Here is a 16,134-nt window from a genome sequence, read left to right on the forward strand (position 1 = left end):
AGCTATTATATGACTTTGGTACAACAGAAGACTAAAACTAGTATAAGAAAATTGTCCTTCCTGTCCTGCAGATATTTAAAATAGGTAAGTAATGACTTGTTTCCTTTTTACAAACCTCGACAAACTAATCCGTAAGGCCAGTGATGTGGTGAGAGTGGAGTTTGACTCTCTAATGGCACTGTCGACAGAGGAGCTGTCAAAGCTGCAGGCAATTTTGGGTAATGTCTCCCACCCACTCCACAACACACTGGTCAAACACAGGAGTACATGTAATAGAAAACTAATTACACCAAAGTATAGTCACAGGAAGTCTTTTCAACTTGTGGCAACTGGACTCTACAACTCCTGTCTAACTGTTTGACCTCAATTCTATGTATTATTTCTGCATAATACACTCGTGAAATATAAATTTTACTCATATGTTGGTTTCTTATTATTTTTATATTTCATTTTTTTAATGCTTTTAAAATCGACGCAGAAGAAATTTCCACCCTGGTGATCAATAAAGTATTGTCAGATTAAAAAATGTTGTTTATTGAGTTTTGCATGACTGGTGGCCATATTGGATTTTGAGGTCTGGGTTAGTAAGAAAGGGTCCAACTGTTCCAGCTGGAATTTTTACCTACGGGTTAATATTCTGTTAATTTTCACAACTTAGATCTAGGAAATTTTACATGAAAAAAAAATACAATAGCAAGCAAATACTCATTTAAAACACACACACAAAAAAAACTGAAAAGGTTTAATACACTTTTTATGATGTCACAGTAAGGTGATGCTTAAAAAACTTGATGTATAAAAAGTAAGAAATCCTTGTGATGATTTCACTCTTATTAAGAAAGTAAAATCAGTGCTTCTGGACCAGACTGACTGCTAAAGAAAAGTCTCTGGTTAGGATGAGATTCATAGAGCAGATCAGTAGAGAAAAACAAAGTATCTACAAAAAGTGTACAATAAATTGTTTCTTTCTTTCTGCTTTCATGCTCCAGTGCACATGCAGACTCAGAGACGAATAACCTCTATACGAAGGAAAAGCTTAATTTACTTTATCCACTGTTTTAAAGACCAATAAAGTTATTTTGACTTTAGCAGAACAAGACAGTTGACTTGACTTCGAGTGCATCTATTTGTTTGCCATTTAAGGGAAACCACAGCCTAGTATTTTGTTTGTTTTTCATTAAATCTGCAAAGGCAATGCATCATGGGTGTTTAATTAAGGAATAAAGAGAACGCTACCCCCATAAGCTGTGCATTTTTTCCTAAATTTGCGTGACCTGGGCAGGATGAAGCTTTTGCTGAGTTTCCCCACACAAAGGCCTCTGGGAATTCACAGCCGCAGTGCCACAATTGAGTCCCCAACACCCACCCCTCAAAATCTTGAGGTCCCCCTACAATTCTGCACCACTTCCTGTAATCATCCCCATATGTGGTGGTGGCATTTGGTCTCCTCCACCATGGCACACGTCATTAGGCTGAGCTTTAAGCAAGTCTACCTTGCTCCAGGCCATAGGGGAAACTTTCATGATGCAGGTGGGGGGTAGATGAGTTGGTTGAGGTTGGGGGGTGGGTTAATGAAGCACTGGCTGAATCCTACCACCTAGAGAGGTTTTGACTTGCTGAGGCAGCAGCAGCCTACACATTGGCCAGCAGCAGGTCTTGTCCAGCGCTGATGCTGAGCTCACGTGACGAGAGTGTCTGTAGGAGGGTTGGATGGCAAAGGTCGAGCCAGTGAAAGGTGTAAATCCCAGAAGGGGACCGGCCTAAAGGTCAGTCAGTCATGGCGATTAGTGAAGCCATCGACAAGATGCAAGAGAGTCGGGGGTGGCACAGAAAGCCTCCCACTGTCTTCTGCATTCGAAAACAGACACTATTGTTTTCAGAAAAAAAGCCACTTTAATGACATGTGTGATTTATATTTCAGGATAATGGGTGGAACTTCTTCAAAAAGAAAGAAACACTTAAGCAACCATATGAAAGACATGCACCGTCTGTGTTGTTGTTGACTGAGTGTTGAGAGTTCGTGCACGTCCGCTCTGATGGTTGTTGTTTCTTCAAATGCGTGTCCTCTGTTATCAGACAGCCCTCTGCAGAAATGAAAGAAAAGGTGGAATTTCTCAATAAGATGTGACAGTTTAATTGTGCATGACTCAATAAATACAAAAATATCAAGTCTCTCTAAAAAGATTGGTCATTTTTTTGCCCCTTTTACAATTTCCAAAAGTTAAATGTGACAATTTATAATAAAAGTGATTCAAAATATTTTTTTATTTTTTTTTGTCTTTCAAAAAACATACCAAAACAATGGTTACTTTGGAGGTGACTCTGGCTTAGTGGGGACTGTAGTCATCTTCCAATTCCCTTTCAATTGAAAAAAATCACAGATATGAGTCCAGCTTTTTTACCAACTATATGTAGTTAGTGTGTTCTACGTAACACACTGATTGCCTACCAGTCTGCATATCAGTGCAATTTGTGCACATTTGTAATTGTAGCTGAATAAATCTTGCTGTACTATAGAGATACATCAAGATTTATCGTACTGGCTTAGCTAGTGATTAGTCAAGACAATTACTGATCACAGCTAAAAATATTTGGGGAGTTTTAGACTTTGCATCTCAATGTACTTTACAAGACAAACAGGTGGAACTCATATGCAATTATAGAAAAGACAATTCAGTCTAGCTTATATTCAAATTACATTATTTAATTCCAAGAAAGTGCCACCATAAACACAGATTTAGATAAATTTACCTTCAGTCCATTTCAGTTCTCTAACAGTATACAGTATTCTACTCATCTATCACAGAACATTAAAGAAAAAGACTTATTTGTTGCTGAAGCACTGTGATACTCTTTATATTTCACTTAATAATAAGGATGTGCATCAATACAATCCAAAAAATTCCAAAAAGAAAAAAAATATCACTAGTCTTTTAACTGAATATACAAATTGAATTTTATTGAATACACTAAATGTAAAATGAAAGGGATTCACATGAATACAGACATGTGCTTTTATTAACAAGCTAATCTAAGCTATCAAGTAATGCATGTAAATTTGCATTTTGTGGACATTATGTTAATTTATTTGGATCATAAAAATGTGACTGTTTTGCATTCCTGGAGATTTTCCCAGACATCCATCAGCAAAATGCATTTTTTACTAGTAATGGCTATTTAAGTCAGTTGTGTGAATGACTCAGAATTACAATATTTATGTAATGTTCACATTTTGGATCAGTTTTAATAGATAAGATGGTAAGTAAGTTTTTGTGTGATGTCTGAGCCATTACTTACAAAATACTTAAATTAACTCAGTTTTCAAATGATTTTAGTCTTTTTAAAGGATTCTGGAAATTTTATTCACACCATGTGCAATACCTGTTGCAGGCCAAATGCTTAAAAGTTACTTAGCTGTGTTAGGTCCTCACTTTTGTCGCCTCAGCATCTGAAAGATCTCGTGCTTCATTTTATACCCACCCTGTGACCTCATTCACCCCTCTACAAGTTAACCATTTCCCCCTCTCACCCTGGGTCCAAAGTAAGAGAAGACTAGTGGTGCACCACTTAAAACGAGCCGGCCGAAATGGAGGCGTAGCCATCACCTCCCCACATTCACAAATGCCCCCTTAAATGGGGAGAAGTCAAAGACAGGAATTCTAATCACTTGCCTTCCCCTCCTTTTTTGTTAAGGGAGATAAATAAGGAATAGAACACAATTTGAACCGAGTCCAAAGGCAGGGGAGGCACTGAGAGTATTGTTGGATGATCTCCACTTAGCGGAGGCAGGGGCTGAAAAGGCTGCTGTCTTGTTAGTTGGTGTGTAATGAACAACTTTCACAAGCCAGTTGGTCAATGGGAATCACAGTGTTCCATTTCTGTGCTCTTACAAATTCACATTAAAATTGGCTGGCACACTGTGGGCCTGCCTTTAAACAAATAATAACTGAAAGAATGAATGAATGCTAATATCTTCATAAACAATTCATTGGTGGTGAGTTTGTGTCATGTTGGTCACCAGAGAGTTGAGTCTTATCTTTCATGTAGCTGGTTAAAACAGAGCAAGTGGGGGCGTACAGCGACTGAAAAGGACCGCCTCTGTTTTGTAATCTCTCTCTATCTTTTCGTATGACCAGACCTTTCATTCCATCCTTTTCACCACAAAAGAAAACGAAGAAAAAAAAGTTTGTCAGTTCTCTGTTCCGTTTGTTGTGTGCTTTCTTCTCTGTGCTCTTTCTACTTTTATCCTAATCCCAGCCATGCATGAGCGATCAGTTGTGTCCTGTTGTTTCACTGTTCTGCTGGTTCTCAATCAGTAGGGTTCCTGCTTTGTTCCTTTTTTTGCCAAACACAGAAAAGGTAAAGGGAAGAACGAGTAATGAAATCTAGGCCTTTGTATGCCTCATCGGGATTTTTAGATATAGCACTGACTGTAATTAAGTCAGATTGTTGTGATGTTGATCTCTGCTGCGCTCGCCATTGCTCTTTAGAGAGTTAAAGAAAGCCGGCATCAAAGCTTGTATCTTGAGTCCAGTAATCAAACATTCCACCTTGTTTTGATGTATGAATTTAATAAATAAGGTTGATAAATATCAGAACTTGTGGAAAACCACTTCTCCACACCCTGACATGCCCCTTTTCATCTACAGAGAGGAATGAGCATCTTGAAATCTATGCAATGTAATTACACTCTGTTAGTGATTACTAATAATTCACCAATCCATTAAACCCTTTTCTCAATCCTGACAATTTTCTCCACCATTAAAAGTACTTATGTGCAACTAATGTGCTCACAACAGTTTCAAAATATAGAAAATACCAGCTGAATTTCAAATTAAATTATATTTTTATCTTTGTTCTGTGTCTGTAGCAGTGAAGTTTACAGTGGAGTTGAGTTGCTAAATATGCTAGTATCCATTCAGGATTCTATTTCATCAACCTTTGAAAGGTGAAGGTCCAGCTATGATTACAGAGTCTCTTTTATTAAAGGATCAAGGTTTATATGCCTGCATATTCTAATCCCTAATCTCTTTTCCAGACACACTTTGTTTATGTGTAAGAATGCTGGTCCAAAAGTTTCATACATAAATGACAAAAGCATACATTTTTAAATATTTAGCTTAATCAAAAATAATGTAGAAGGCTTACTAACTTTGCCCTACTTTCAGCTTCTTTCAATGCTTCATATAAATATATTTATATGCACATTTTACTTTTATAAAATCACGGTGTACTTTTCATAAAGTCTCTAGTCAAGTAATAAACTAGATGTGAACATGCACTCTACTGTTCATCTGAGCTCTTTGAATCCATTAGCTATTAATTATATATTAATCCGCATTATCCATATTCGTGAACAAATTCTACCTGTCCCACCTTTCACAGCACATCAAAAATGTACAGATGGAATTTCAGGATGCTTAACGGTATCTGAAAAAAAAATTTAATTACAGAGAAATAAAATCCAATTTTTTCTCCCTGACCAGCAAATTTACTGACTTATTTACTGACTGTCCTGTCAGATTTGATTTTTAACGTTTTTACTCATTTACACAATTAAATTCTGTAATTATTTCTGATCAACATTGTGTTTTTTAGCTAATCTGAGCTAATCCCTTCAACCTTTATCATTTGCATTGCATTTTTGAAGGAACTGCAAATATTCTACCTTCCTTTAAGTATTAAGGTGCTCAGTTTCTGATCCCTGTTTCAAAAATAGACGTGTGACATCGAGTGCCACATCACCATGCAGTGTAGGAGGGTTGCAGACCTTTAGAACATTTGGTGTAGGAACTACTGCTGATTGCTGTTGCTGAGGTGATTGTTATTAGCATGATCACAGCTTTAAATCCTCCATATGGCCTCAGTGGGGACAGAGGCCGATGCCCGTTCAAAGGGACAGTCATTGTTACAGTCTGATCTCTAATCTCTGTGGTTGTCTGCCCTAATTAAAAGTCTCGTGGTGGTGTTGGGTGCCTGGGCCTCTTCACTGCAGGAAATTATGATCGCAAACGTCTTCCTATCGAGTTCTGCGCTTGGCACTACAAAGTGACGCAGGCCGCCATTACCTGAATGGGCTGGAATCAGAGCAGACAGCCGCATCATCCCGGCTCTTAGTCTATCAGGGCCATGCACAAGTGGCCATTGTTGACGCCAAAAACGGGATTAAGGAGGGTCTTCAAGGGAATTGATTTTCATGTGAGAACAATGGAGGGGCTCAGAAAATTGGGGCCTGGGACTGAATCACACAGCCAAAGAGTTTTATAAAAAAAAAGAAAGAAAAAGAAAGAAGGGGTGCGCCGTGAGCACTGAGATTAAAGCAATCAGGCTCTTTTACCCCCACTCTTTCTGGATAGTCCTCCTCCCCTCTCCCTCCCTCTTTATGCCCTCATCCGCCCTGCACAGTAATTTTAACACAAATAATGACTATGAACAAAAGCCCATGAAGAATATTAAAACAAAGAAACAAAATTAGCTTTTAACCAAATTTTTCTGTTTGCTTTTACCCAACTAAGGACCAGGAGTAACTCCCTGCGTTGAAGTTTGTGCAGAATATATGAGCAGATTCTGGACACTTTGTCCAGTGCAACTAAGAACCCGGCCAAAGGCTCATCTGTGTATGTGGAGAGGCGACATGATTCTTTGGCGGGGAACAGCATTGGGGGGAACATGACGCGTCACTGAGAGAGGATCAGGGGTTACGGATGAAAGAGATGGCCGCCTTGTCCTCTGTCTTTGGCTGACTGCATGCAGCTGTGAGCGCCATTGTGGACATGCTTATTTGCATACGTTTGGCAGGAGCACCAGGAGGCAGAACAGGCCAAGAGGAGTGGCCCCCCGTTTAAAATGGAGGCAAAAGGGCAGGCAAGTAAACACCCAGTGCTTGCAGATACATACCCATACATTATCTCGACTACAGTACAAACAATGGCAGTGGCCAAAGGAAGAAAAATAGGCCTGTTATTCCAAAATCAACATGTAAATGTAAACAGAAGTCAGAACGTGTGCGAGTTGTGTTTCGGTGGATGATGAGGCCATGACACCCTGATGTCATAATGACAGACATCACGACTGACAACTGAAGGAGTGTGCTGTGTGGGGCTCTTGGCCAGCGGCAGAGGGGTGTGTCCCACCCTGACTAGAGACAGGTTTATTGGGTCTGATGAGCGCTAAGCTCCTGTGCCTAACCACAATGGAGCCTGTGATCTCCCTTTGTGGCTCATTGGGAAGCACTGGTGCGCTCTGCAGCCCCCGCTCTGTCATTAGACAGATTGTGAACAGGCTGCACAAGGCCCAGCCAGGGATGACGGAGCCACCAGCCACTTCATTAGGGGCATTATGAAGAGAACTGAAGCTTTCTTCTGCCCGCCTGTGTCCAGAATTCACAGGTCTGTTTAATCACATAATTCTCCTCAAGTGCCCCGAGGAGGCTGCAGCACAGCAAGGGCCCTTTAGACCCATGACAACTTGGAGAGATTAATTATATTCATCTTTTGGAATATCTGCAGAATAAGAGGGAGTTTGATATTGGCTCATTTTTATTTTTTTTTCTCACGTCTTTTTCCAACTAGGTCTTTGATGTCCTCCTGTTATTGTTGGGGGACGTCTGTGCAACCCTCTGCTACTGGAGCTTTGATATGCTCCAGCAAGGGTTAGGGGTGAGCATCCAAAGGTCTAGGGCCAGGACGTCCTAACTTCTGTCTTGGAAAGGAATGACCCCTGGACCTGAGGGTTGGTCAGAGAGCCTCCAAATTCCGCCTCCCTTTGATGCACGTCTCTTTCACAGCAGTTAATTAGCCGGGGTGGCTAAACGTTTAGCCTGGGTGTGAAAGAGTCTGGGATGAGCATGTGTGTCCAAGACATTGCCTGCTTTTTTTGTGTCACAAGGTCTTTTGAAACAATGTGGTACTTGGACAACTTGTTTGCATAGCATGGTGGCTGAATGCAACAGCCTATTCATGAGACCTCTTTCAGAAAGAAGAGTTTTTCGAAGGCCTTTCTGGCAGTGAAGGGAAGTCCTTGACATTTCACTCATTTCATCTAATCAACTACACAATTTCGCTCTTTTTCTCAGAGTCTTTGTTTGTTACAGGAATCTGCACTAAGGAGGAGGGAAATTGAATACCCTCTTATCTCTTAAGCGGCAGTTGCAGTCAGTAAAAATTTTCAAGTCACTGAATCATATCTTTCCTTCATCTTCGCTGTCTTTTGGAGCATTAATAAGAATTTCTCAGGAAATAGCTTTCATCAGGAGGAGCCAGAGTTTCATGCAGGATCCAATTTTTCTCTTCTTTCTTTTCTTATAAGGAGTCGTGAGCCAGATTGGTAGCCTCAGCTGTAACATGCTGAATTCATCACTGCTTATATATCAAGTCTTTACTCCTGCACGTAAGGAATAATAATTTCTCAGTGTGACAGTTTGAAAGGGCAAAGAGAGCCTGTTTGTTCAATTCTGGAGAGGCACTAAAACTCCCCTTTACTGTCTGGCCTTCAGTGCTGGGGCCTAAAATAACAAGGTGTTGCAACTGAACAGCAATTGGGTTGAATTTAGACCAGACTCTACTTTCAATAAATATGCCCTCTCTTTTCACCTCAGCACAGGTCAACACAGTTAGCTGTAAGATGCTCCTCAATCTATAATTCAACCTTCAATCATTTGCAAATCGAGCAACATCAAATAATATTTCATCTCAGGTAGCCAGTGGCTCAGATAGAGCAAGCAGGGAGCCAGGTTTAGTCTGGTTGACACTGCAAACATATTGATCTTCTATTGAATGCGCAGCCAGTCCAGACAGTTTCCAACCCTAGGGACTGAGAAACAAATCATTCATTCATTTTTGGCTAACTTCTTTCTTTACAAAACTATCTAAGCTTTTTGGAAAGATGAAATTTAAGGTAAAATACTAACTCCAGTCCTGTGCAACTCTTTTTTTCCATTCTGTTATCTTGTCAGCTTTGCAGCCATCTCACCACAGAGCCTTATAGGGATTCAGATGCATCGGTTGCCATTGCAAACTATGATCTCAAAGACATGTTCCAAAACAAGGCCCTTTTGTCTTAACAGGCATGAGAGGATTTTAAGAGATTTACACCCTGCTTGTGATTTAAACATCAAGGCTTAACCTATTTCTTTATGAATAAGCAGTTGCAGGGGAGTTGCAGCTCTCCCTGGATAACTTGATGATTCATTCATTTGTGGATACATGCAAAGGAATCGCTTTAAAGCCTTTGTTACTTGAATATGTATCTCATGAGTATAGAGTGTTTCTTGTTTAAGATAATGTATTTTGGCCAGTATAAACGGGAAGAGGAATCTGTAATCTCAGTGTCATCACATCCCCTGTTTGAAAAGGGACATTTTCCAAATTGTTAATTACACATTTGCAAAAGGAACAAAGCATTCCTATTCCCCATTGAATCATAAGCTAAGCTAAACACCATCATTTATCCAGTATGTTGAATTTGTTTGGAAGCTACTGTAAACATTATTCTGCTTTTCAACTGCCATCATGTTAATGTCTGTAGAGTAGGGATGACATTTCTTGACTTGTTCCTTACAGCATTTTTTATTGCTCTGAATGGAGTCAAGAATGAGGAAAAAACACTTGTTCCCCAAACAATTTTGAAGACACCACATCATGTGTTATCCAATGATTGCCGCAGCATCCGCTACCTCTTCACTTGCTTTTCTGTTTGCAGATTGCGTGCCGTTTGCTTTGTAGTCAGGGCAGGTTTCGGGAGCCCTCTTCTGCTCGGCCACCTGCCGCTGTGGATCGATCAGCTCTCCGGCACCTCAACCCAACGCCCCCACAATGCAGCACCCACCTCCAGAAACCCACTCTGTCCTTGGCTACATCACGCAGACCAACAGGGGGCTGGCTTTTTCTTCTTTTTTCTTTGCTGAGAGACGTGGGGCACATCCATACGATGTCAAGGCTGCAGAAAAGATATCGTTAGCTGACTAAGCTCACATCTGTTTGGACACATGCAACAAATAACTAAAAATGGCAGATGTGTGCATATCACAGATATATAAGATCATAGCATTTAAACTTTTTACACATTTTGTTACAATACAATCATAAAATGTGTATTTTCTTTATCTTTATTGGATGGTGTAGCATCTGGAGAGGCAGCAAATAATGCACAAAGTAGTGCAATATTTTTTAACCCTCCTGTTATGTTGCAGGTCAAATTGACCCGTTTTAAAGTTTAAACATTTTTTAAAAATAGTTGGAAGTATTTTTTTGAATGAAACTTTTTCTATTTGTCTTAATAGGTGTACTCTACATATAAATTGAAAGTGTATTCATTTTACACATTTGTAACTCCCCCCGCGTCTACTTTTTATATAGATACTGTTCGGGTCAATTTGACCCTGCAGTCAAGTTGAAGTGCAAAAAAAGATTTTTAAAAAAAATTCCAATTCTATATGTTTCCTTGCAGCTATGAACCATATTTCACCACACACACACAAACACACCACACCGCACACACACACGTGCACGCCGACACACACAAGCCCACTTTCTCACTACTCTCTTTATTTCACTAGGAAACTGAGAGAAAGCAGGTGTTCATACAACTTTTGACGGGAATCTTATCTGTTCCTGTGGACAAACTCCACCCACACTGAGTGACACTCAGCAGAAGTGGAGGAAAGCATAAATACTCTCTGCATGACTAATTTTTCTTGATTTCAATCAGCAGGTCAATTTGACCCTGAACAGTATGTGCGTCTCACGTTTACTTATAAAGATCACCCACTGAAAAAAATAAATAAAATGTCATATAAAAAAATTTACCAAAGATCAATTTCAAGGAAATGATTGTTTTTTTGTGTCTAGGTTTTTTTCAGTGGACACAAACAAATTTAAATTTCATTTTTTATGTTCAAATGAGTAAATGAATAGGTTGTCGTCATTGATCCTTAATTTGTGAGAAATAAAAAAACATCATTGCACAAATATTGATTGAAATGGTTAGTATTGGAGTTAATAATCAGATACAAATATGTTTTGGAGAAATTGTTTGGTTTCTGACACTATTGCATGATTAAACACTCCCCAGGTCAAATTGAGCCACAAACATTATTGCTGTACCTCAGAAACGAACATAACAGGAGAGTTAAATAAGAAAAGAAGGATGCATGGCTTATGTTTTTTATCAAAATATAGAAACTGTGAAATAGATTTGTTTCAGTTTCTTGTACTCTAATGTGCATAAATAAAATCCAGCACCATCAAGGTGTCTTAAAAAGGTGTTCATTGTAACCCATCAGTCAGTAATTTCCTTACTGTTTTAATCATGACGGTTCTGTATACCATAAATAGCATTATGAATAAAAAGAAACACAACAAACTTGTTATAAGGTTTAAAGCAGAGCTAGATTTAAAAAAGTGACAATTTTTGATGCAACTGAAAGCGTACAAAACACATGAAAGACCAAACAAGTGGATCATCCATCAGAGAAGCTGCTAAGAGACTCATGGTCACCCTGGAGGAGCTGCAGAGATCCACGACTTAGTAGTAAAGATGTGCCACAGGGCCAGCCTGAGGTACAGGTAAACTTTATGACTGCCCCTTGCTTGTCCAGGAGGACAATTCCAAGAGGAATTGAATTAACACTGGACAAGCTGACAAATACCACAATTGTAAACTTAAATGTAGAATGAAAGGGAGAAAAAGGATCAACTATAGACAAAATAAACAGGAGGTCAGTGGTGCTATAGTGGATGGTGGGATTAACTAGAGGTGGGTTCTGATCCAGCTATGTTCTGTCAACAGAACAAGTACTTGTCATGCTCTTTATGAATTTGGCCTTTATAGAAAAGTGGCAAGAAGTAAAGATTTGTCAAAATAAAGCCATCAGAATTCATGTTTGCAGTTTGCCACAAATCCTTTATGGCACACAGCAAACATGTGGACATGTCTGTCATATAAGACCAGAACGTTAATGTTTAGCTAAGTACATACAAAATGTTGCTTATTGTGGTAGAAAACTGGCACCCCGTGCTATCCTGAATGCAACATCTCCACTATGAAACATGGTGGTGGGAGCATCATGCTGTTTTACCTTTACTAAAAGAAATGCTGTCTGTATTTTATATCCCCGTAATAAATTAGTGGAAAATGTTGCAATAGAGAATTATATTTTCTATACATACAGAACATTTGAACTTTAAGTGTATTAATTATGCATTGGTCAAGACTGGATCTCCTAAAGAAAACATTTAGAAACAGTTCACTAGCGTATGTACAGGGTAATACATGTACAGGGTTGCATTTAATTAAGACCAGGATAGTTAAACACATGCTGAGACACTAATGAATGTCAGCCTAAAAGAAGCACAGGTTAAACTGCTACACTGTAACCAATAAGGGTGTATTTCCTACTCAACTTTTTATGAAAGAAAATCCTTCCGCTTGTCAGCTTCATAGTGGATCATTGGTTTTGACAAAAACAAATCGGGATTGGAGGAGGACTGGAAGTTGTGCCAGACCCTTACAAGGGACTCCCTGCTGCATATCCAGAAGAGAGAAGTTTTCTATTATCAAGGACTCTCCCTTAATGATGAAAGTAAACAACATGAACAGGAGTGTTTAATATTTCATAGGCCACCCACAGGTGTGGAGACGTGCAGGGAATACATACATCTATATGGCAAAGCGAGGCTGATTAAGATGGAGGCCACTGTCCCAGCTGCGTTGTGCCGGGTCTCCTGTGAACATGTGTGTATGTGTATAAAGTCTTGGACATATTTGCTGCCTCAGTCTTTTTATTTTCCTCCTCACCCACCCTCTCTCTTTCACCCTCTCTCTGTGGTGATATATGGAACATATGGGAAATTATTGTGGGGTTATAAAGGGCTGCTGACTTCAACAGACATGCAATAAATTACACTGTTTGTGTAGGGGTGGAAAAACACAAGCTCTTTAGGAACACTTAGTGCAGATTTCCTGTACACACTCAACTCTCCCTCTTTCTGTCTTCCTCCTCCCCCTCTTCTTTTTTTCTCTAACACCTCCTCTTACCCTTTAGCCAGTTCCCTCAGTCTCTCTCTGACTTCCTCTCACCATTGTAACACAGACCACAGCACAATCTCATTCTGTTCTCCTAGTTGGTGGTAACACAGTGGGATATATCCACACAATTACTCACATAAAACTCGTAAAGCCTGGAAAATATTTTAATAGTTTCCGCACCCCCTCAGTGGCTACGAGCTGCATGTGCAGAGCTTGGTGAGCACCACCAACATTATTGGTGCAATTAAATGTGAAACACAAGAGAGGAACATGGGGGAGTGGGAGCACAAAATGGCTGTAAACAAGGAAAATGACACTTGACAAGTTGTAATTTATGGACGTCGTTTCAAAGGCAAGAGACTCACCGTTCCGACACAGGCAGAGCTGCAAGAGTGAGGCACAAGGAAGCAGGCATTAGAGGAGCTATTCACAGAATGTTAGCGCATCAAAGCTACACAGACACAAAAAAGGGAAAAGAGAAAGCTGTGACTTCAAAGTGGAAGCATGATGAGCAACACAGAGAGAAACCAAGAGAGAGACAGGAAGTGTGTGGATGTGTGTGTGTCATGAGAGAGAGGATGATGGTATCCAAAGCAAGCTCTGAATGGGGAACTGAGGTAAAGGGGGGTTTGAGAAGGCCCCTGGATACAGTTGAACACTTCTCTTCTCAAAGAACCCAAAATCATAAACTTATACACAAATTTATGCACATGCACACACACGCCGTCTGTCTGGGGAAGACACACCATTAAACAGAATAAAGTAAAAGTTGAGCTCACACACCCCAGGCCTATCTGGAAACAAATCAGCGTCACCATTTACGTGTTTACTCTCTTCAGAGAATAAGGACAAAACTGCACCAATACGATTCAGCAAAAATAAATAAATAAAACTACATAAATGGATGGTGTTCTCATCCAAGCAAAATCAGAACCTCAAGTTTATCCTATCTACGGCCAGATAAGTGATTTCATAAAAACATTTTTTCTTTTACCAAAAGTGTGTTGCTCTTCTAATCAACATAATCTCCTATTGAAATATGAGCAGATAATAAGAGAGCTACAAACACTTAAAAAAAAAGTAAAGATTTTAGGCCGAAATATTACATTTTAACAATATGTGAATTAATGCAGTGTCTTTTTGACAATGTAATTGTAAAATGTAAATGCCTCCGAGTTTATGTAATGAACAAACAGAGATCTACTAATATTTATTGGGCTTGACCTTATGGGCTGTTATGTTAATTACACATTATGCTTATTCAGTTTTTGCTTGGACAAAGTTAGAGCTGAATATGCATGGTTAGTATTTTTCCAATATCCTGTTCTGACAACATGGTAGCAGAGATTAGTTTCTTTCCTTGGGGAGTTTTTGATCCTAAAACAGGATATAATAAACTGTAAACATCCATCTTTGGAGCTTAGTCTTTAAAAAAACAAACATCTAAGTCATTCAATTACTTTTAATAGCATTAAGTGGTTGTCTGGTATTAAAATAAAAATCCTTGGTGTTATTTTTGACCAGGATATCTCAATTAAATGCCATTTTAAACAGGTGTCTAGGTTCTCCTCATTTCACCTATGAAGTATTGCAAAAGGAGTCACACTAAGAAACTAGTTCATGTATTTTTTACTTCAAAGCAGGACTACTGTGAGTACTTACACTCAGCAAGTCCTAAAAATGTAGTTATGCCTTCAGCTTATCCAGAACGCTACAGCGAGAGTTCTGGTGAAAATTAAAATTTATAACCAAGCTTCATCATATATTAGAGACCTAATAGCTCTATGTGTTTCCATCAGAACACTTTGCTCTCAGACTGAAGGTTTACAGGCGGTTCCTTCAGTTTCTAAAAGTAGAATGGGAGGCAGATCCTTTAGTTATTGGGCTCCTCTCCTGTGGAGATGGATCGCAGTTTATTTTTTCAAACTGGTTCAGAGCTTTTCTGTCTCTCTGTCTTCCATACATGAAGCCAATAAAAGGGTACTACTGCCATTAATTATCTACTTTTTCTTTAGCATAGAAAACATTCTTAGATGAGTGTGTTTGTGTTTTGCTCTGTCTTCTAAAACCCTCGGCCAGTGGCAGATGGCTACGTACGCTGAGCCAAGTTCTGCTGGAGTTTTCTACCTGTGAATGGGGAGGTTTTCTTACAGCTTTCGCTACATATATGCTTAGTATATGAGGGATTGCTGCAAAGTCAACAACTCAGTGCAATCAACTGTCCACTGTGCCCACATGCTTGTGAATGCTGCAAGTCAGTGACTTGATGCGATCTTTGTTGTTTCTGAGGAAGACATTTTTACAAGTTTGAGTAACAAACTGAGCTTGACAGCAATGTTTGACAATCAAATTGGAATATGAACAGATTTAAATTGACTTTGAATCTTTCTGTATGATCAATTGAATGAACTTTCTACTATGTTTCTAAAAATATATCTGTTTTATGCCATAAAATGTTTTACAAATTGTTGACAATAACTTACAATTTAAATTTTACAGGAGAATATGGTAAAGATTCTCACCAAAAAGACAAGCAATGTTTTTTAGACAATGTTGGTCTCCTCTCAGTTATTATCTGTTTCACCTTATATTGAAAGTTTGATGAAAACAGTTGAGACAAACTAAAACAGATTAAGGAAACAAACATAAAAACATGTTTTTTGTTGTGTTTTTACGAGCAGAGTGAGAAAGTGCAATATGAACCTATGTGTCATCGTTTTTCAAACTTTCAGTTCACTTTTCAGAACGAGTTTCATTTCACCAGCCACTCTCAGGCTTAGTTACTGCCACATTTATATATTCAAAAAATCACTTCAGTAACGTCTTCTTGCTCAAAAACCACCTAATTTGACTTCATTAAAAACATTTCTGCATAGAAAAGTGTGACAAAATTCTTCGACAATGAAGAAAACTTATTGCCAGTGTTCACAAACACTTGTTGGCAGTTGCTTCCAAAAGGTGGCACAACGTGTTATTAGCTTCAAAGGTCAATTCCTTTTTCCACATCCCATGTTGTTATTGATAACTATTCCTAACTGATCTTCAGGTATTCAGGACCTCAGAGATTTTTTTGTATCTATTTTTTGACTTATACTTTTCCGTAACCTT

The 16,134-nt window shown here is 39.0% G+C and overlaps 1 long non-coding RNA gene across 2 annotated transcripts; it reads right to left on the bottom strand.

The window, feature by feature from the left end:
- Positions 1-513: 513 nt before the first annotated feature.
- LOC116714144 (uncharacterized) lies at positions 514-15,368 on the bottom strand. Of its 2 annotated transcripts, XR_004338011.1 has the most exons (5): positions 13,392-15,368; positions 12,656-12,722; positions 12,402-12,522; positions 9,674-9,936; positions 514-2,084 (listed from the first exon to the last, which is right to left on the bottom strand). It is a non-coding gene; the product is annotated as an uncharacterized LOC116714144 (long non-coding RNA). The 2 variants fall into 2 exon arrangements; XR_004338010.1 differs by lacking the exons at positions 12,402-12,522; positions 12,656-12,722 and having other exon boundaries at positions 13,392-15,352.
- Positions 15,369-16,134: the final 766 nt, after the last annotated feature.

The sequence above is a fragment of the Xiphophorus hellerii genome, chromosome 23 (assembly GCF_003331165.1).
Source record: "Xiphophorus hellerii strain 12219 chromosome 23, Xiphophorus_hellerii-4.1, whole genome shotgun sequence".
NCBI classification, from domain to species: domain Eukaryota; kingdom Metazoa; phylum Chordata; class Actinopteri; order Cyprinodontiformes; family Poeciliidae; genus Xiphophorus; species Xiphophorus hellerii.